The 21,468-nt window shown below is 32.8% G+C and overlaps 1 protein-coding gene across 6 annotated transcripts in view; it reads left to right on the top strand.

Annotated features, from left to right (window-relative positions):
- LOC311432410 (cadherin-19-like) overlaps positions 1–21,468 on the top strand; it is a 113,063-nt gene that overhangs the window by 39,491 nt on the left and 52,104 nt on the right. Inside the window, exons 1-3 of one of the 6 annotated variants that reach the window (XM_084510847.1) lie at positions 5,746–5,887; positions 14,851–15,018; positions 17,205–17,299. The exons of 1 other annotated variant lie outside the window; for it this stretch is intronic. The gene's annotated coding sequence lies outside the window, so the exon portion shown is untranslated. Of the gene's footprint in view, positions 1–5,745; positions 5,888–14,850; positions 15,019–17,204; positions 17,300–17,473; positions 17,518–19,378; positions 19,423–21,468 lie in introns of those variants that run through there. 4 more of the 6 variants (XM_084510849.1, XM_084510848.1, XM_084510846.1 and 1 more) reach the window with 4 other exon arrangements.

Raw genomic sequence — 21,468 nt, forward strand, 5'->3', positions numbered from 1 at the left:
GTAAAGCCTGATTTAACTCCTGTTATGTTAAAGGCTTACCTCTGAATCTCAGTGCAAAACAGAAGTTGCAAAAAATAAAGCTGCTTTTTTTTTTTTTTTTTTTAATCTTTTTCCAACTCCCCACCTTCTGCACCCCAAATTAGAATAAAAAATAAAAACAGAGGGGAATGTCTAACCTCCCCTACCTACCCCCCTAAAAGACATATCAAACAAAGCAAGGTTATTTTAATTTCCTTTTTGCTGAGTGAAAGACCTTTTCTCAGAACAGTCTTTTCTTCCTATTCATTCTAGAAAAACAGAGAGCTGAAAAAAAAAAGCCTTATGTTTTTCCCCTGTCCCATACCTAGACACTCAAAAAAAAAAAAAAAGTAGAGTTGAAGGGTGGTCCACAGAGCTTAGAGAAGACACCTCTTGTGTAATCTTAGTGCACATGGACAGAAAGAAAGAATTTTGTCCTTTTTCTTTCTTCATCAGCAGTTCTGCTAGGCAGCAAGGACGAGAGTTGGATTTTTTCCTCATGAAACAGATCATCTCAAAGGCTTTACTCTTTTCACAATTGTCTTTCAATCTATTGGCTTTGAACCTATGATTTATGCTTAGCTGGTCAGACATAGGATGAAGCACTGACATTTTCAAATTCTTCAGACAGGAGTTCTTCATTTTATTTTATGTCATTTTGTTTAATTTCATTCATTTTTTGAATGAAAATGTCAAAGGGATTAATTAAAAAACACTTTGACATTTCTGAAATTGGAATATGTAATATAGTTTTGTTGAACTAATCCAACAGGGTTATTTTTTGGCCATGGAAATGTGTGTATAAATGTCTTTTCCAAATTAGGTTGACCTGGTTAGTTCTTATACTAATCTCTATACCCATTCTTATCCTGAGAGATTATAATGGAGCAGAACACTAGGCTGATCAGTCATAGCTATAGATTTGGTCTTCATATTAATTTGCTTAATGAATTTGTGGTTAACATTTCTAATATATCTTCTCCCTTCATGTTTTATATTTTTCTACATGTGAAGGGCTACAAAAATATTTACCTACCTACCTGCCACAGAGATAGAATAACCTTTTAACATTTATAGTTAGTTGTTTGTATGTTATTTCCATACAACAAGCATTTTATCACAACAAGGGAAGGGAAGGGAAGGGAAGGGAAGGGAAGGGAAGGGAAGGGAAGGGAAGGGAAGGGAAGGGAAGGGAAGGGAAGGGAAGGGAAGGGAAGGGAAGGGAAGGGAAGGGAAGGGAAGGGAAGGGAAGGGAAGGGAAGGGAAGGGAAGGGAAGGGAAGGGAAGGGAAGGGAAGGGAAGGGAAGGGAAGGGAAGGGAAGGGAAGGGAAGGGAAGGGAAGGGAAGGGAAGCTTTATGCTAACTAGCTTCATTGAATTTTTTCCAAAATTTGAAGCTTTCTAAATTGCTTTTTTTTTTTTTTTTTTAACCAACAAACAAACAAACAAACTTTATTTGTAGATAAAATCATGGGTTCTTATTCTTTACAAACTAACATACATGTAATTTATTCATTAGTTTTTCACTTTCTAAAGACAAATATCTTCAAATAAAAAAAACAATTTTTTTTTTCTTTAGGTGTAAAGACTATTTTTTCATCTCTGTGTTTTATAAGAGAAATTCCCTCTCAGCTGGATAGAACTGAAATCCCATCACAGACTTGCCTTTAAAGTCCTGCCTTGGGTAAATTTCTCACACGGATATAGCAGAGGATTAATTAAACAACAAAAAATGAATACTAAGAAAAAATATATATATATATTTTTCTCCCCAGATTTTGTTTGTCCTCCCTTTTGTATTTCCAAGATTTTTCAGGAAAACATTTTGCCCTTTCCAGAGTATATGCCTGTATTTTAAATTTTCCTCATAATGGAAAATGAGGAAGGAAATAACTGTTTACCTATAGTATTGAATGAAATCAAGATGGTGAAATCTTTGAGATGAGTTCAGTTAGGCAGGTTTCAAAAGGCAGGTTTCTACAATCTCATTCATCTTCTTGAATGAAAATTGACCCCTTTTTAATCCTTTCATTTTTATTACTTTATTTTTCTTTTATTTCCTTTTTTTTTTCAACATTTTTTCTTATTATTTTAAAAATAAGCAATGTTCCTAGAATTCCTCTTCTCTAATTTTAATTTTGTTTCAGTGAAAACATAATGCATTTTCCTTAAACATTTCATTTTAATGACAATTTTATTTTAATATCTTTGCTCTCAATCACCTAATTTAAACTACAGTTTTTGGATAGATAAAAATCCTCTTTTTAATGACATTAGAAAGAATGAAAAATAAAAAATAATAATAAAAAATATAGCAATCCAAATAAATTAACTGGAATTTGGAATTTTCTCTCCAGTATGATGATGATTTATTTATTTGTTTTCATAAATTAAAGTACACTCATCTTTCCCAAACCTCCACCAAAGTTTTGCTCAGGTGATATGTAAAGCTCATCACATATTCCACCACAACTGGGTTGCCCGTTCATGTTGATTGTACTGCTAATTCTGCTGTCAGCAAGCAATGGATGTCCCCTGTGGAGCGAGATGTTGTTAAGCTTTTAACACACCTTGGAGGTAAGCTGTGACAACAGCTAAGGTGACAGTGGCTGCTAAAAGCTACCATATTGCTGAGATCCCTCTCTGCAGGAAATACCATTGTCTGTGAGACAAGGAAAGAGCTAACATGGTAATTGTTTATGTCAATATGTGACAGTCAAAATTATTTCCTTTCAATGTTAATATCAAAACAGCCAGCTTGTCATAAACAAGTGCCTAGACAAAGAGAAGTGAAGACTATTTATCACATGAGATTGCTACACTGTGTGTGTGAGTATGTGTTTTCTTCTCAGATGAGAAGTATTTTCTCATAGTTTGGGGAGTTTGATTTCTTATGTGACTTCCTTTTCAAGGTTCAGGCTACACAACCTATTTCTTTTTCCCTTACTGTTGTGCTCTGTGGATCAAAGTCCACCATATGCTGGACAATTTGCCTCATCATCTATCTCTTGAGCAAATGCTTCCAAGAAGCTTCTGTTTTGCTTTCCTTCATACTGCTCATTTCTATTCCTTTCAGATGGCACATCTTGCTTATGTTACATCCTGTGAGAGGAGTCAGCATTCTCAGTAAAGCAGCACACCTCGTTTACCATTAACAATGCTTTTATTAATTTCTTTCATCTATTTCTAGTTATTTCTGTCCTGGAGAATGAAACCTCTTCCGCATTCTTATGATTCAAAGTCATAAATGGCAATATATTAATGAATTCCAATTATGCTTCTTCAGTTCCCACAAATCTAAATATAGAATTCTCCTTCACATTTTCCATCCTCTGCCTCAGAAATTATACCTTACCCTGTACAGAGCTGATGTCAGACTGTGAACTGAAAGTAAAATTCAACAATTCAACCATTTTTACTAAAATGCATCTGTCCTCAAATATTCCTATTAAAAAAGAAAAAAAGTGCAGACATGAAAAAATGATTTTAGATCGTCAGTTTTCTTTTCACTCAAATCCAACATTAAATTTTAGAAACAGATATCAAGATGTTGTCTAGAATAGGTAAAAACATTCCCGAGTTAAGAGCACAAGAAAGAAATATGAAAATTTTGTTAGATTGTTTAGATATTTATTTTTGGATATTTAATTTCATAAATAATTAAATAACTATTACTAAGAACAGGGTTTTCAAAGAACCTAGTGCTGTGTAATATTATTTATCATGTTTGATCTAATTTGAGAAAAATAAAAGTAGCTATCTTCAAATTTGTTAAAGCCAGAATTTTTTGCAGATTAGTATGCAAGTTCATAAATTGCAGACTAATTTCTGGTCAGATAAAGGAGCTATATTAATTTGATGGAAGTAGTTAGCAGAAGGTCATCCTCAAAATACTGAGAAATAACTGGCAAATCTCATAAAAAGTCCAGCTACTCAATTGTGTATACACAGTTGTACACAGTACTTTTGTATAGGTTGTAGCTCTTTCCAATTGTGTCAGGATGGACATAACAGAAGGACAGTTTTCCTGTGTTCCTTCAAGCCCATTCATTTCAAGTTTTAAGGCCTGCGATATAACAGTGAAGTTTTGTTTGTTTATGTTGTTGTTTATTTCTAACCCAATTGTTTTCTCCTGACATTTAGACATAAATACAGCAAGCAGTGATTCTGTGCTAGTTGAGGTGCTCCAGCTTACATATCCATCATCCGGCATTGTTCCCTTTGAGGACTATGTTCTGCTTCACTGCTCTTCTATCTCCTGGCAACATCGCCTAGTGGTGTTTTCTCATAATATTACAGATGTTGAAGAATCACATCTCCTCTTCAACAGTATTTTGTGTTCTGGAGAGGAGATTCCTGAATGTCAGAGCAAGACCTGCAGAGATAGTCTGAACTTATTTTCCTTCCTTTTCAGAAAAATTATGTTAAAAAACATGATAAAAATATGTATGAGAGTTTCTCAATTTCCACATAGGAACAGATGCTAAAACTTTGTAGTCTGGGTGAAGAAGCACAAAAAAGGAGAGAACAGTTTTCTGAGGAAATCAACATTTTCTAATTCAAGCAGAAAACTTCAAGATAAATAAAATTGCCAACTGAAGGAGCATTTATTCCTGAAGCTACTAATGGAAAAATCTAAAAATGTTTTAAAGGATTTTCTTGTGTATTTGTTTTTGTTGTTGGTGGTGGTTTTTATTTATTTATTTTTATTATTATTATTATTTTTTACTTTTAACATTAGTAGTATATAATAAGTCTGGAAAAATGTCATGGTTGTTGTTTTTTTTTTTTTTTGTTGTTTTTTTTGTTTTTAACTTTTCAGACTTCTCAGGAAGTTTTGTCTTCCATAGTCACTACAGAAGTGCTACCGTAATCTAGAGTTCTGGTTTATTCCCAAAATATCCTCAATTTCTTTTTGAGAACACAATAAATTTATAAATTGTATATAAATAAATAAACTGTATATAAATAATTGTTCAAATTTTCATAAAATGACTGAAAATAAAACTTAATTATTATGAAATAATTATAATCCAGATACATGAATTTGAAGGTTTTTTTTTCATTTTTTTAATGATGAATATATTATTTTTATTATAATTTTCAGCTGGTCAAAAAATACTGTAGTTATTAGAAAAAAAATAATTAAAAAATAATTAAAAAATAAAATTTAAAAACTAATTAAAAAAACAACTGTGAGAAAAATGAAAGGATTTATTTAATAACTCTTTCAAAATAAATAAGAAAGGACATAAAATTATATTGTTGGCATTTTTTTCCTTTAGTATTAAGATTTTATGATTCTTGACATTAAATTATTTAAGGGGAAAAAAACGGCTGAAGGGCAAAAAATGGACTTCAGAAACTCTCTTTTACTAACTTTTTTGACTACTCTAAATTGATTACTTGTTCTCCTGACTAATCTCTAAACAGAAGGCATACCCCTTTCATTTGCAAAATACTCTCACACAAAATGAATTACCTTCCCACCACCTTGGTTACTTGCCAGGGAGTACTTTATTTTTCCACTAGGAAAAAGAAAATCAGCTTGTATTTTGCTTGCTAAAGCCTTCTGCATTTTAATTCTGAACTCTGAATGAACATCAGAGAGGCCTTATGATGTTTTGCACAAAAGTGCCTGTGTTCATAGTTTTACTCAGGGCACCCAAAATAGCATGCAGTAAGCAGTGTCATACTGTGAGTTTTCAAAACTAAAAGCAGGAGTGACTTAAGAGTTAGAGCAGGAAGCTCTAACTCTTAAAGCTTTCCAAGGATCTGTGAAGTAAAAAAGAACTTCTCCTCATTGGATGTTTAATTTGACTTTAACAATACTCATTTCTTCAAACCTAGAAGACCCTGAAGTTACACGGGTAAGGTCTTTATCTTTTTATTCTTTGCCGTCTTCAAAAATCAAATTCAAAACATTTATCTGGGTGTCTTGAGTGCAAAATCCATGAAAGTTAAAGACAAAACAGAAGCCACCCAAAACTCCCTCTGGACAGGGAAATCAACTTTTGTTGTTTCCTCAGTGTCTGTTGACTAGCTGCTGAAATCTAACTTTCTACATTGGATTTACCAGATGAAAACATTGTTACGCTTGTCTTGTAACTTGCACATTAAAATTTTCATGCTGATTATCAAGCTGTTTCTTCAAGATTCCCACCTCTGACAGATTGTTTGTGAATGCTTCATCTACAGTCATTCCAGTGATTGTCATTAAAATGTGCTTAACATTTCTGAAACTAAATCAAGAGGAGTGAAAAGTTTCTTGTCTTACAGGAATACTGTAATACAGAAAGAAGTGTTTTCTGCCTTGCTTTCCTCTATTCTAGTATAGCAATAAGATTCTCTTAAAAAAGTATTATTTGGCCTTAGCTTTACATTGAATTTGCTGTTCCTGCTTCTCTTTATAATCTCAGATCTAAGACATATAAAGCCTTTCAGACCACACACACACACACACACACACACAAAGGAATGACTCTACTTTTATTGGATCTCAAATGAAAAATGACAATTTTTCAATAAAAAAAACACTTTCATTTTCAAAGAGTAATTCAATATATATACTATGAAAATATTTGTATTTAGTGTTTTTTCTGTAAGCCTGCTGTTATGAAGTAAAGCTATAATTTATTATTCCTGTTTAAACTCTTTGATTAGTCTGTATTCAAGACACGTGTATTAAAATATAGCTCAGATATATTTAATAGCTGCTGATTGATTATTAAAATACTAAGTATCTGTAAGTTCATTCATTTTACAGATTATTTTGGTATGAAACTGGTAGGAATTAAATAGCTTTTGAATTATATCATTATTTTTTAATAGATTGTAATTTAAAATCATTTGTGGTTGTAAAAGCATTCTAGATAAACTATTTCTAATTTATAGTAGGATACATTTGCACTAAGGTGTAAAAATTAATCTGTGGATTCAATTTTAAGAGTTATAATGGACATTTCAACTTTTAGCACTTTTCTGTTACAAGTGCTGAACCAAACACATAAAATGGATACTGAGCTGTATCCGGAGTTCAGATTTAATGATTTTCTAGAGACTAAAAAACACATCAGCCTAAGAACTAGAAAATGATGAAAACCTATTCTCACATTCATTTTTAAGTAAATGGGAGGAAGGAAGAAAGAGGGACTTGCCCAAAAAGTACTATGAGCAAAGTAGATTAATATTGAAGAACAAAATTTCAGCTTTACTATGGAAATCCACATATTTTTAAAGCCCAAATGTTATGATTTTAACATTAATTTAACCTTAATTTAATATGTTGTAATGTACATTTTACATGCAGTACTGCTATAATGTAGAATATTTAGAAATTAACTCAATACATGGCCTCCAGGTTTCAGAATACTTTACAGTTACTAACCTGAACCTAATATCAGACAATACTAGTACATTTTGGTATTGAAATTATATAGTAGTATGTAGTTTACTATACAGGCAAATTTTTCATGATGCCCATGTTTTAGGTTACATATTGTTACCACTACATTTCATTTTAGTTGCTTTCATACTTTATAACTTTTTGGGATGAAACTTTTATTGTGTAGCTGTTGCTTCATATTGACTTTAAATACTCTCGGAAATTTCTTGTTCAGCTTTAATCAGAAAGATTTGGCTACATCTTAGAATCAGTGTAATTACAAACTGCTAGTTTTCCCAATAGAGTTGACAATACAAGAAGTAATATTGAACTTAAGTATTAGTTCTGTTGTAGGTAGAAAATGTTGTTCTTGTTATACTGCAAGTCATAGAAAGTCTTGATTTCTACCACAGCCAGAAGAAAAAAAAAGAAGTTCAACCACTGTCACTTAAATTTCAGTCTATTTCAACTATATTCTTAAGCCCTTCTGAGTGCACATGATGCTAAGCAGAAGGTATAATAAAATATTTTCCTTATCTATCCCTTCACGCTACTTACCCCAGCAAAATACTTGTTTCTGAAGATAAATGAATGGAGAGGCCAAAGAACACATACCATGGCCAGCTATCCAGGCCAGAATGACCCTGGTTATTATGGAGTTTTCATTTTGGGCCCTGCTAAGCAGAAAAGGTAGATATCCATTACAGAGGAAGTTAATGAGGATGGAGCAGTGTCAACAAGACCACGTGGGACAGAGCTGGGAACATAATTGTGCTTTGGATACACAGATCCCAGCATCTTCTCTGCAGTGGCTTTGCCTGTAGCATAAAAGGATTTGCAATTGCTGGTGCTACCAAGCTATCAAGCAAAAACTGCTAATGATATTTAGCACATTATTCCCAGGCTTACCAACAGGGACACAGACATGGTGAAGACCTTGTAAATGGAAGGTGATATTAAGTTAGAATCCCTCACTCTCAGGCCACTGATCTAGCTGTTCTGTCAAATTCCTTTTGAGATGATGAAATTAGAGACATTCAAATACATAACAATACTTCTTTTTTTTTTTTTTTTTTGTTTTTGGGGGATGGGGGGGAAGAAAAAATATCAAATTTTCCATACAAGGCTGTTTTTGTGTCTGCAAATATAATACTGCAACTTAAAAACAAACAAACAAACAAAAAATAAAAACAATGATGCCTGAATTAAGATTTCAAAGACTATCTTAATCAAAGACTCTGAAGTTTATATATTCTGATGTAATTTAAAATTTATTTATTTATTTGTTTATCATTATTGACATTTTTTCAACTGTGGCAAAAGTGGCAAAACTGATAACTAAACATCAGGGAAAGTGTAAGCTGTCACTTAACATTTTCCTGTTTTACTTTTACATGGAATTTTGACAGATTGGAAACCCAATCCTACTATAGTAAATTATAAAATGTAATTAGCAAAAGAATAACTATATTCAATATGATTGATCACTGCCTTGATGTATTTATTCTGATTTAAATCCAGCCAAGATAAAATCTCTCTGCAAAATAGACAGTTTTTCAGTATTTTACAGATCTTTAAGAAACTTATATATTATATAGGTAAATAAGATAGCAATTTAAAGTTCTTGAAGTTTTATTTTGCTTGGCAATGTTATGCTTAAAAGAACTTTACTACTATATTAAACAATATCATATTAAATGCTTGTATGAATAAGTATTAAAATGTCCTGCTCTCATTCTCATGCAGCATAGTATAAGAGTACACATGGCTATTCATTGCTGGTGTTCTCATAGTATAGCCAAGTTAATGACTTCCTCTAAAATACAAAGACTGAAAAATATAAAAGGGATTTAAAGAGACAATGCTTGGCAAATGGAAAAGAAACTGTGGTTACTTACTGTTTTCTTCACAGGGAACATTTTCAGAACGATGAATAGGATTTGTAGAACGTGATAGAACAGTTTACACAGCAATATGAATTATGATGCCTTTCAGAAGTGGTCAGAAAAACAAACAAACAAACAAAAAATAATATAAAATAATATAAAAACACAGGAGATATTAATTCTTTGTTGTCTTTTAAGAATTTTACAATTGCTATATGAGTTCTAGATCTCAGAAACAAAGTATATCAGGAAATGGGACAAAGAGCAGACAGGTTTCACTGGATGTGGTCACCCCAAGTGAACAGTGTTCACTTAGGAGTTTTAGCTATGGTGATTAAACATGGGAGTCAAAAAAAGAAAAAGAAGTGAATCTCTGCTAAATCATTATTTTGTGTTTTCTAAATGACTGGGAGCACTCTAAAAATGTCAAGAAAACTGCCAACAAACTTCATAAACAGAGCAGAGAAAGTCATAGTGCAGAAACATGTAAGGTTTTATATAATCCACAATACTCTAAATATTCTCTGCATATTTTATGGAAATGAAAACAGTCATACAAGCATTCATACAAGTGCTATGTGTTATGTGTTGCCATGAGGAGTATGAATATGCAATTTGCTACAGAAGCTCCCTTGCATCCTTACTCATTAACATTACAGACAAGGAGGAGTCCTGTTATCTTCGGACTGTTATTCATGATATTTGGTAGGATCTGAAATGGTATTTTTTCTCCAAATGGTGCACGTTGCTTCTCTCTTTCATCCATACAAGAAGAATATTAAAAGAGACTATTTTCTCCCAGAGTCCATCATTATTGCAAAAATTATTTTTATTCAAGCCTTGGTGGTAAAATTGCCTTTTTCTAACACACAGAATTACAACAGAGTAACTCCAAATTAAAGCAGAATTAAATTAGTTGAGGAAGACTAGCAAAAAGGAAATGGAAAGGATTACAATTACATTTAATGGAGTTTGGCTTATTATTATTATTTTTTAAACAGTCACATACTTGTTTATTTAAAATTAACTTGGGTCTCCTTCTCACTTAAACGGGTAGCACAACAATCTCCGTGGCAACAAAGTTACTTTTAAAAAGCATCACAAGAAATTAATGTTTTAATCCATATAACTAGAAAATGAGAGATTTCCCTGTTGAATGTTGAAAGACAAGTTGTTTTCCACAGTTGTTTTGACAGTCTTAGGTAGCTTTAGCCAATAGGATGTCTTTTAAGCCTGTGAAAATTGGTATCTTTTCCCTGCAGTATTATAAGCAACAGAAGTACATAAGTGCCTGCAGTTCTCCTTTGGTCAATGGAGATAATGGAGAGAGCAACTTATGCTTTTACCGTTGTTGTTACTATTATTATAATTATTCACATGTAGGTGTTTTTTTTTGTTTTGTTTTGTTTTGTTTTGTTTTGTTTTGTTTTTTAAAGCAGAGAGGATCTTCCAAAGCCATTAGCTGCCCTACTCACTGCTCAGTGTCCGTGGCATTTGGGGCAGAGCCACAGCCCTGGTATAAGGCAGCTGGTAGCATTGTTGCTGAAAGAGGCATACTGCAGTTACCAACTGTGCTCGCAACACCCTACCCAGCTTCCTGCAGAAAATTGGAGGGAGGGGGTGAAGGATGTGTGCCAGCATGGTGCTGAATAAAACTCCCGTCTTTGCCAGTGAATTGGAAGGCAGTGCTAGTTTCAGTTACTGTCCTGCTCATCTTCCAGTGACTGATCTCTCACTCTGTCTTTCTCCACGAGATGCAGATAGCTGCCAGGGAAGATTAAGGGCATTGCTAGTGCTCTTTTTTATGTATCTCTGTGATATATACTGGCTGGGCCAAAATTTACCCTTAGCAGTAATTCCCAGTGGTAGATGAGCCAGAATGATTTATGTTACTTTATATCCCTTGATGTACCTCTGGAAAATAAAAAGATGTTTCCAGACAAATTAATATGACAACCAGACTTACATAACAAAAAAGTAGTAAGTGTATTGTTTTTTTCCTAACATCAAATTTAACATATAAATTGAATTGGTTTCAAATGCCAGATCATTAGATAGCTAGCGTACAAAGCTATTTTCGTAAAAGACTGACCCATGAAAAATATAAATAGTGTTTGGAAATGTCACATAGAGATAAACTGTGCTGATTGCTCAGCTTTTCATATGCGTGTTTTCAGGACTGTGCAAATGTTATAAAATTAGACTCATTTTCTGGTGCCTTACATGTAATATTATTCTACTCAGCTCTTTAACTTGGCTATTTTTTTAAGTCTTATGAAAAGATATCTTCCCATTTAATGATTACAGGAAAACAGAACCTAGACTCAAAGACTGCCATGGTTTAAGATCAATTTCAGCTTCAGTGTGGAGATTGAATGGTCTCAGATATCCAAACATTTTAATCACAGCTACGTGTATATGTAATTTTTATGAGCCACACAACTCCTCTGTCCCATGATCTGAGAGATGACACCATCATTGTAGATCAGCACAGATATCTCCGCCATGTTGTGCACAGCCCAGGATGGGGCCATGGGGGTCTCTGGTGTCTTCTTGGTTCCCTCCTGGGGTCTTCCCACAGGTACCCAGGTAGTTCTCCCTACACATACCCCTGTGGTCCCCCCATATATCTGGGTTTCCTCCTACATGTACCCATGAGTTTTCTCCCTAAGTGACCACATCAATTACTGGTTTCACAGACATTATCCAACTGTGATTGTCCATTTGAATCCTCTCAGCACACCACACCACACCAGCCTGTAGCTGTACCTCTCTGGATGATTGCACCCAATGTTTCACTGTTGTAGTAACTAGTTTTCACTCCAGCATGGTGGGTCCAACTGGGGCTTACATTCTCGCACAGCTGTCACGTATAGGTTAGGTTATAGCTGTCACATATAGCTGTCACATATAGGATAGGTTACAAATATCTTAACGTATATGTCATTAGGAGAGGCTAACATAGGATGGTACTGCAAATTATCTGAAATGGGAGCAAGAGCCCCCTCAGGTTCGAGGCCAGATCCTGAGCTATTCTCTCTTTATGAGCAGAGCTAGATAGTTCTTCTACATCCAAACAGCCCGGATGAATAACTGTCTGATTGTGGCAATGCATCATTAACAAAACATAACAGCAACAAAATAATTCTTATTATACTAAGTCTTTAAAACCACACCCAATAGATAACAGATAATAGATGCCATTTCTTGAAAATGAGAAAATGTCTCTGAAAAAAAAGAGAAATTCAAAAGCAATAATTTACCCTGAAATATAAGAATGGGTTTGTTGAATATATGAAGCATTCAGGAAAACTCTGAAATTCATAGTCACACTTTCAGATATATCATAAAAATTGGAAACAAATAATTCAAAGCTGTGAATAACTGGTAAGTTGTCATAAACATACAATTTTACTTTTCTGTACTTTTTTTTTTCCTGTGGTCTTAATTAATTATTATTATTATTAATAATAATTTTTAAATATAGCTTTTCCAAAACGATAGCAGATTTTGAAGTGGAGGAATACTGCTTAAGTCTGAGCTACTATAATGTGATTTTATTTCAAATGTAAACAAGGCAGCACAGCACAAAACATTACATCATAAAAAATAACAGTATTTTGGAACACTACTAATCATAAAAGTGAGACTAAGAGATATACAATTTCAATAGGCTATCTAGCTCTGCTAGAACAATTTATTTTATTTATATATTTATTTATTTATTTATTTATTTATTTTCAGACAGCAACATTAGATTTGTAGTAATTTGTAATTTTTGTGTGTGGGACTATTTTTTAACTGTTTTTCTGCTGCAGGAATGGTTGCTATAGCTAAACCAGGCAAGTGAGATGAGCCTAGATGTTCATGTATTGGAACCTATGGAAGAATGATTTGATTGTCAGTAAGACTGAAATTGTATCAAACTGAAAGGCATGAAAAGATGTGAGAGTTTTAAAATACATGTGGCAAAATCATATAGAATCATAAGTGAGGAAATACAGAAAACTAAGCTTTGCTTTTTTTGCTTTGATTTTTTTTTTTAAAAATATCCAAAAGTAACATATTTATTTCATTTCTACACTATGAAATTTATTAGAATTCATGACGTACTTATTATATGATATGATAACTTAGTATTCTGACATGATAATCTTATTTATCATAAATCATACTATTACATCAGAAAAACATTCTACATTCTGATATTTTGATAATTAGCTGTGATAAGGTAAAGTTTCAAAATACATAGTTTTCCTGAATATATATATATATAATATATATAATATATAATATAATGGAAAACATTAAGAAATGTTCACTCCTTTGGGTAATATCATTCCTCTTGTCCAGTCCAGAGACAATTTTTTTCTAAACAGTGCTTATTTTATATTACAAGGTAATTTGTTTCAAGATAATAAATAGTGTGTTTTATAAGAATTTCATACATTCTTTTAAACAATATAATCTATAAAACATCTTTGTTGTAGTCTAATTTCCTTTACTATAATCATCCATCTCTACCTAAAATGCAAAATACATCTGATAGAGAAATTGAGCTCTAAATGTAAGGAGTACCAGATTTAACTAGATTTAACCACCAGATTTAACAACCAGATTTAACTACCAGATTTAACAAGATGCACCTTGAATGTTAATATAAATTCAGAAATGAAAGAACTTGCCCCAAAGTAAATTTCTGTGAAGATGGTAGTAAGAATGTAGTTCATGTGACCTGTTTGTACATATTTAATAGATATTTTATTATCTTAGGTTAATTATCATGCTCCATTCCAGACAGAAATAAGTTGATTTAGACTTCGTACTTAGTTGTCTTTCTTACAGTGCAATAAAACACCACTGCCTTTCTCTTTCCATTGACTACTGAGGGAGCATATTAAGCTAGATCTTTCAGGTGCCTAAATTAATAAATCATATCCTTAGAAAACATGGGAGCCTCAGGCCTTGTACATGTATTGTTAAAAATAAAAACACTATCTGTGCCTTAAACAATAATTCACAGGCATATAAATAAAATAAGTAAATATTTAGGTTATTAAATAGCCTGTAATGTCCATGTCCACAATAAACACTGTCGTCTTTCATCTTCTAGTCACAATTTTTCAATAAAAATGGGCTTTATTCCATATTATGTTTTGTTCTTTTGGTAATAGCATTAATTTTTCCACCTTATTTAGCAGTCGTATTTAGTAAGCACTGATTTTAAGAGTAGAATTAGTTCACACAAATATTATTAATGAAAACAATGTCATGAAGTAGTAAAACAGTTACAAATAAAGCTAAAAAAATATAAAAGTAAAATGAAACATTTTGGACATCATAGCTTTGGTCAGGGCTCTGATATGCTTTGTCAAAGTGACAGCAAATACCTGTGGGGAAGCACTGGATGTTTTTTACTCAGCAGAAAGTGTGAATAAGTTTGATTTAACTGAGGCAGAGAGGCTGCAAATTGATTTCTTGATTCATTTAGGACACAGTCAGAGGTAGCATATAGAAAACCCTAGAGAGAAGAGGACAGCATTATTGTTTCCTTCCTTAATAGGTGTAAAAGGTTGGAACACTGTCAAGTGCTGGCAAGTTCATCTCTATAAAAGACAATGTAAGGTATTTGCCTGTCAGACACATTGATTTCTTGATGCAAGGGAGAACCACTGGTGACAACCTCAACAGCTTCTGATGGCTTGTTGCCTCCTGCAGCTGGACAAAGGAGGTAAGTGGGGGATGCTGAGCCAACCCAGCCCTGCTGCCATTCACACCACCAAGCTCAGGCATGAAGGCTGCTGCTACATTGATAGCAAATTGCAGCACGTTTATTCATCACAGTCTGCTCTGTCTTGCCTTGTATTGTTTCATTAAGTTAACAGTTAAATATTGATTAAAAATTAGTTCATAATTATTTAAAAAACAATTAAAAAAATAAAATGTAAAGTTGTATGTCCTCCCATTAAAGAAAACAAATAAGCTTCTTCAAGTTTTGAAAAACTAAGAAGCTAGACTATTTAGTTCTACATGCAGAAAATCCCCAACATTTTTATTTTCAAATTAATTAATAAAAACAATAATCATCAAAACAATGATATAATAAAATTAATAACATAATAATAATTATTAATGAAATACTGCAATAATATATAATAATGATAAAATGTAATAATATAATAAAATAATAATTATTAAAAAAACACAAGTCAGTAAAGGATTCAGCACTGAAGTCATGATGAAGACCTTTTGAGAGCATACCATAACAGTAGCTGCTTTGGATTTTCAGGACTTTACTATTAGGCAGCTAGCTATTTATATATAGCTGTATTTATCTGTATATATCTTTAGCGAGGTGGGGATTGGTCTATTCTCCCACGTGCCTAGTGATAGGATGAGGAGGAATGGGCTAAAGTTGTGCCAAGTGAGATTTAGGTTGGATATTAGGAAAAACTTCTTTACCAAAAGGTTTGTTAGGCATTGGAATGGGCTGCCCAGAGAAGTGGTTGAGTCACCATCCCTGGAGGTCTTTAAAAGACGTTTAGATGTGATATGGTTTAGTGGCGGACTTGTTAATGTTAGGTCAGAGGTTGGATCTTGGAGGTCTCTTCCAACCTAGATGATTCTGTGATTCTGTAATTTTTTTCATAAAGATATGTATAAATAGTATATATTGCTATTTTATTTAAAGACTGTATTTTGTACGGATTATAAACTGTATATATATAAAGCTTACATAATTTGAGGCCATTGTTCATTAACACCACATCTAAACTCCTTAATTTGCAAACATAACTTGGGGTGGTTTTTATCAGAAGGCATTATCTTGAAATACAATTTTTTCTTCTGTTCCTTTCCTCCCTCAGCTGTATAGTCAGAAACCAAACCTTGTTCCATTGGCTATTCTCTGAGTGATCTAAAGAAGGATGAGCATTTGGGTTTAGGTGTAGTGAGGTTAGAAGTAGTTCATAAGAACTACTTATATTGTATTAAGATGCTCAATAAACTGAACACTGTACATGAACAAGTCCTGTGACCTGAAAAGATTTAAGCTTAGCCTTGAAAAGAAACAATAACATCTTTACTAAAGAGATAAAGCTATAAACATGTTGAAAGCATCCCAGTCACTCTCCTATCTTATCAGGCACTTCCTCCCTTCTTACTTTCTCCTGTATTGTATTGGCACAAGCACTAAATAATCTGGGAATTTAATAGTATTATTATTATTGTTATTATTGTTATTTAAGTTTGTTTAATTTATAGCATATAAATTCTTAGTTCATAGGTACAAACAAAATGAGAGGTAACCAGTTAAAAATGGCAGATAATACAAGAGAAGGAAAAAGCAGCTTAAAGTTGTGGTACTATTTAAAAAACATGCTAAATTAGTTTTAGAAGAATTACAAAAGAACAAGGTGGGTGTAAAAGGAGACTGCTTAGAATTTATTTACCATTTAGTACAAAAAAAAGATTTTATTTTATTTTTTTTAATCTAAAACAATATTAGAGTAATAGCTGGTGGAGAAAGTGCTCTTCAATGTGAAGTACTTTAATTGCAGATGAATTATGTGCCCTGTATACTGATTTGGTTGTTGTTTCCATAGAGATGACATTGTAAATCCAAATAGATTGAATTGCAAAAATCCTAATAATAGGTCATATTTTGTTTTAAGATTGCCTTTGCACAGAGTCTGCTTGGACTCTATTTGGTTCTTGCTGCATATAGTTCAGCATCCAGTTTGATATTGATATTTGGGAAAAAAAAAAATAAAAGTGGTATGATATGTAGTTTAATATCCCCTATTCTGTTGATATAAACTAATATGAACTAACTGTTTTTATTTTTTTTTCTATATTTTTCTATATTTTTTTCTATTTCTATTTTATTTTACTATTGTATTTTTTTTTCTTCAACAGAGAAAGATATTTCTTTGTGGCATTTCAGATAATTCAATCAGTTTGGAATAACTTAACTTTGAAACAGTTCAGAGTTCTTCAACCATTTTCTCAAGGTAAAATATTTTTCCCAAGCTAATTACAATTTTAAGTAACAGTACTGTTCTATTTATTTTAAATATTCTGTGTGCATTTTGGAAAACTTGGTTGATATCATGTACAGAAAATGGCAAATATCTTGAAAGGCAAGTTTAGAAGATATAAAATCTTTCATTTGCTCTCTCTTCTAGCTGGCATGTTACCTCTTTGGAGAGTATCATTTCCTTTGGAGAATGTGGGTGAATGTTTTACTGTTGTTTTATCTGTCTTGGTATTGTTTTTTTTTTTTTTTTTTTCTTAATCAATGAGTAAAGTTAACGCATTAGATATATTAGTTTCTCTACAAACACTAAGAAATCTTAAAACTTTTATTTACCTCTTAGGAAAATTATACATTCTATCTCCTTCTCCTTCTCCTTCTCCTTCTCCTTCTCCTTCTCCTTCTCCTTCTCCTTCTCCTTCTCCTTCTCCTTCTCCTTCTCCTTCTCCTTCTCCTTCTCCTTCTCCTTCTCCTTCTCCTTCTCCTTCTCCTTCTCCTTCTCCTTCTCCTTCTCCTTCTCCTTCTCCTCCTTCTCCTTCTCCTTCTCCTTCTCCTTCTCCTTCTCCTTCTCCTTCTCCTTCTCCTTCTCCTTCTCCTTCTCCTTCTCCTTCTCCTTCTCCTTCTCTTTCTCCTTCTCCTTCTCCTTCTTCTATCACTATAGTAGCGCTCTTTCATGGAGAACAGCTCTGGCCCCCTCCAAGAGAGCAGAATTTTTTTGACATGCTAACGATTTCATAACACTGTGCTAATATGTTGCCCTTATTTTTACTCCTTAGTTACCACACAGCTACCAGGATGAAATAGTACAAAAATATAATCTGCATTAGCTCCAAGGTTTTGGTCATATTTCAGTTAAGAGTGAGAAGGCCATGAAAGTAAATTTAAGCAAAATGAGAAAGAAAATGCACAGAATTTACCTTTCTGGCTGAGAGTTGTTGGTAATAACAAGAAAAAACAAGGGAAAAAAAAAAAAAAAAGAGGATTAAAATAATTTTAATGCCTTTTATGAAAGCAGTTAAATATGTTCCTGGGATTTGGGCATTGATTTTCAGAGTTGTCTTTTAAATGTAAGCCTCCAGATGCTAGACACTTTTATTAAAATCAGCTCTTACTGTTGAAAGCTTAATAGGCTTAATACAAAGTTCATATGCACTTTAACAACCTTTGAGAAAAAACAAAACAAAACATATAAACTAGGTTCATATCAGAAGTCCTCAATTACAGGACATCATCTAATAAATGCACTTTCCAGATGAGATATCTAAGGAGTCAAAATGTGCTGTACAATAGAGTAGGATGGAGAAGGGACATGAGAGGGAATCTGTTATTAAGTTAGTAGCCTATGCAGCTTACAGCTCCTGAGAACTTCATGGAAAAATTAAAAATTGTCCCCCAAAAAAGCACTCTCATACAAAAAAGCACTCACACGCACACAAAGAAACAAACAAACAAAAACCAAAACAAACCAAAACAAAACAAAAAAAGAACAATATAAAACAAATAAAGTCTAATAGGGTGATAAGCAGTAGAATTCCATTGGGGGAGAAATATAGGTGACGGTCTGTTCTTTGAATTAAATGCACAGAGAAAACTTTCAGGTTCAACATCCTGCTGAAAGCTGGCACTAGAATTAAAGTGTAAGAAAAGAATGAAATAAAGCAACATAACGTAAAATAAGGCTGTAGTGGCAATTCCCATCTGGGTTGTACTTTTCACAGTTACAGGATTAAAATGAATAACTAATATCCCCAGGAATCTTATGAAAAAGAGCTACAGAATTCACAGAGACAATAAAATAACCCTGCAAATGCTCTCAGAGTTGGTGTGTGATTTCAGTTTAGTTCAAAGTAACAGTTTTTCCTTCTTGAAATCCATCTTGACACCACCAAGTACCACTGGTGACCATGTTACCTTCTTGTTTTTAATACAACAGAACACAGTGCACCTAAATAAACCACATTGCCCATGACATAATTATGTGATTCAGAAAACATTTTTCAAGAGAAATTTCAAGAGAAATTTCAGTCTTGCTCTTTCACTTTTGTTACCTGAGCAGTGTCCCCGAATCTGTGGATTAGGAACAATGAAAATTGACTCCAGGTAAGTCATTCTCATCAGGCTGCAAAATTCAAAATGAACTGTTACTGTAAATCTACACTGTTTTACAGCTCCGTTTTGGAGACTTCTTCAAAATAAACAGCTAATAAATTAATAATAATATAATTAATAGCCTCTCTTAACATAGAAAGCACTACTGTTATCATACCCCAGTTTCTTGTTCTTTTTCATTCTCCTTGACTTTTTGATTGACTAACTATCTAACATAAAACTATTTTTGAGAGAGCATTGGGCAGTCAAAGCCCATTTTTCACTATTAAGGAACTGACACCTATTTATTAAATATATATATAATCCATTAACATTGGGCTTTATAGACATACATAATTTATAACCATTACTGTCTGCAGGATATGAGTTCTGGCTTATATAAACTAATGAATTAAGTCTTTGTCCACTCAGTTACTATGGCAATGTTATGGACTTTCCAGCTTCAGCTGGCTTGTAATGAATTAAACAGTTAGCAACTCTGACAGAACCCTGAAATACAGGAAATTATGTGGATGAAACCAGATTTAAAGGAGGCCGGTATCCATATAAACATATTTTAGTGAGAACTTAATTTGGGGCAATTTTAAATAATCTGATATAGTGAATTATGGCATCTTTCAGGGCTCATGCATATGCATGTGTTTATATGCATTGAAGTTTTTTACTCATCTACATAGGAGTAAGAGAATGCTCTCATACCTGAGAAAAGCTACATGAGGACAGGAAATATCCAGAAAGAAGGCATGCTAGTCTCCAGGTCTAAGGCTGTCTTGAAAAATATTTTTTCAGTTCAATGGACTTGAAGTGCTTCTTTGCTACCAATTGGTAGCAAATTGCTACCCCCCCTACCACGAGGGGATGAACCTTGAAAGAAGTCTTATGCATCATTTTCACAAAACAAACAATACAAAAAAAAAAAAAAAAAAAAAAAAAAAAGAAAGAAAAAAAAGACTATCTCCATGAAGCAGAAATCATGGATATTCAACTGCTTCTTACAACTTGGCCTCAGCATGTTAACCTCATGGGCATCACAGAAAGTCCACACAGATCATTATGTGCTAAATAGAAATGCACAGAAAGTTATGTAATCAAAACCAAACAACAGACAGAACCTTACAAATTTAAAGTAGAATTAAGATGTTTCAGAGAATTTTTAACTTGGTTTTAAATATTTTTAAAATATTTTCAGCCAATTAATTTGTGTAACTCCCACATTTGAAAATTTCATTTTACCCCACGTGAAAGTTTTTGCCTGTCTCCAAAAAAAAAAAAAGATATTTGATTCGTAATGTTACTCATATTTATTCTCCCATCCTGAGATTTTCTTAAAATATTACTTCTAAGAAAACACACCCATTTCTCTCACAGCATACTAATTAAGAGATGGGAAATAGGATCCATGTTTATTTTTCCTGATTTTTTCCATGAGTTGCTAGCTGAAGTTGCCACGAAATATAAAAGTTACCAATATAAATAGTCATAAAACTGACAGAAATTCTTATGACAGAAATTCTTATGATCGTATTTTGCCTGCTGAACACTAGAAGTTTCTAATTTTGACAGGCATATCTCCCATGTCAAACAGTGATTATTACATAGTTGATTCTATTTAAGAAAAATTATACATATCAGAAAGAAAAAAGTTACAGAATAAATTAAAAATCTGTTATAAAATGTCAGCCTTAGCCATAATATATTTTCACTTTTTATTTAATTATTTACTTATTTTAGCTTTACCTTGTTACTTTGATTCTTTAATCAGAAAATTTACTCATGAAAGTAATATTTCACCTTTACCCATTCTTTGGAATTTTTTAAAAGAAACACAGAAATTCGGAAGCTGTTATCTGTAACATCTGTGGATAAAATTGTTATTTGCAAAGGCCTCATGTTTCTACCTTAGACTAACTCCCAAGCCTTTTGTCTCCTGTTTTTCCACAATGTTTTTTATGGTTCTTTGAAAATTTCTCAGAATTCTTCTTCCTTCCCTAAACTCTATTTCTTTCTTGACATCAAAACTTACTTTGCTTTTATGTG

Source organism: Aythya ferina (assembly GCF_964211825.1).
Source record: "Aythya ferina genome assembly, chromosome: 2".
Taxonomy (NCBI): domain Eukaryota; kingdom Metazoa; phylum Chordata; class Aves; order Anseriformes; family Anatidae; genus Aythya; species Aythya ferina.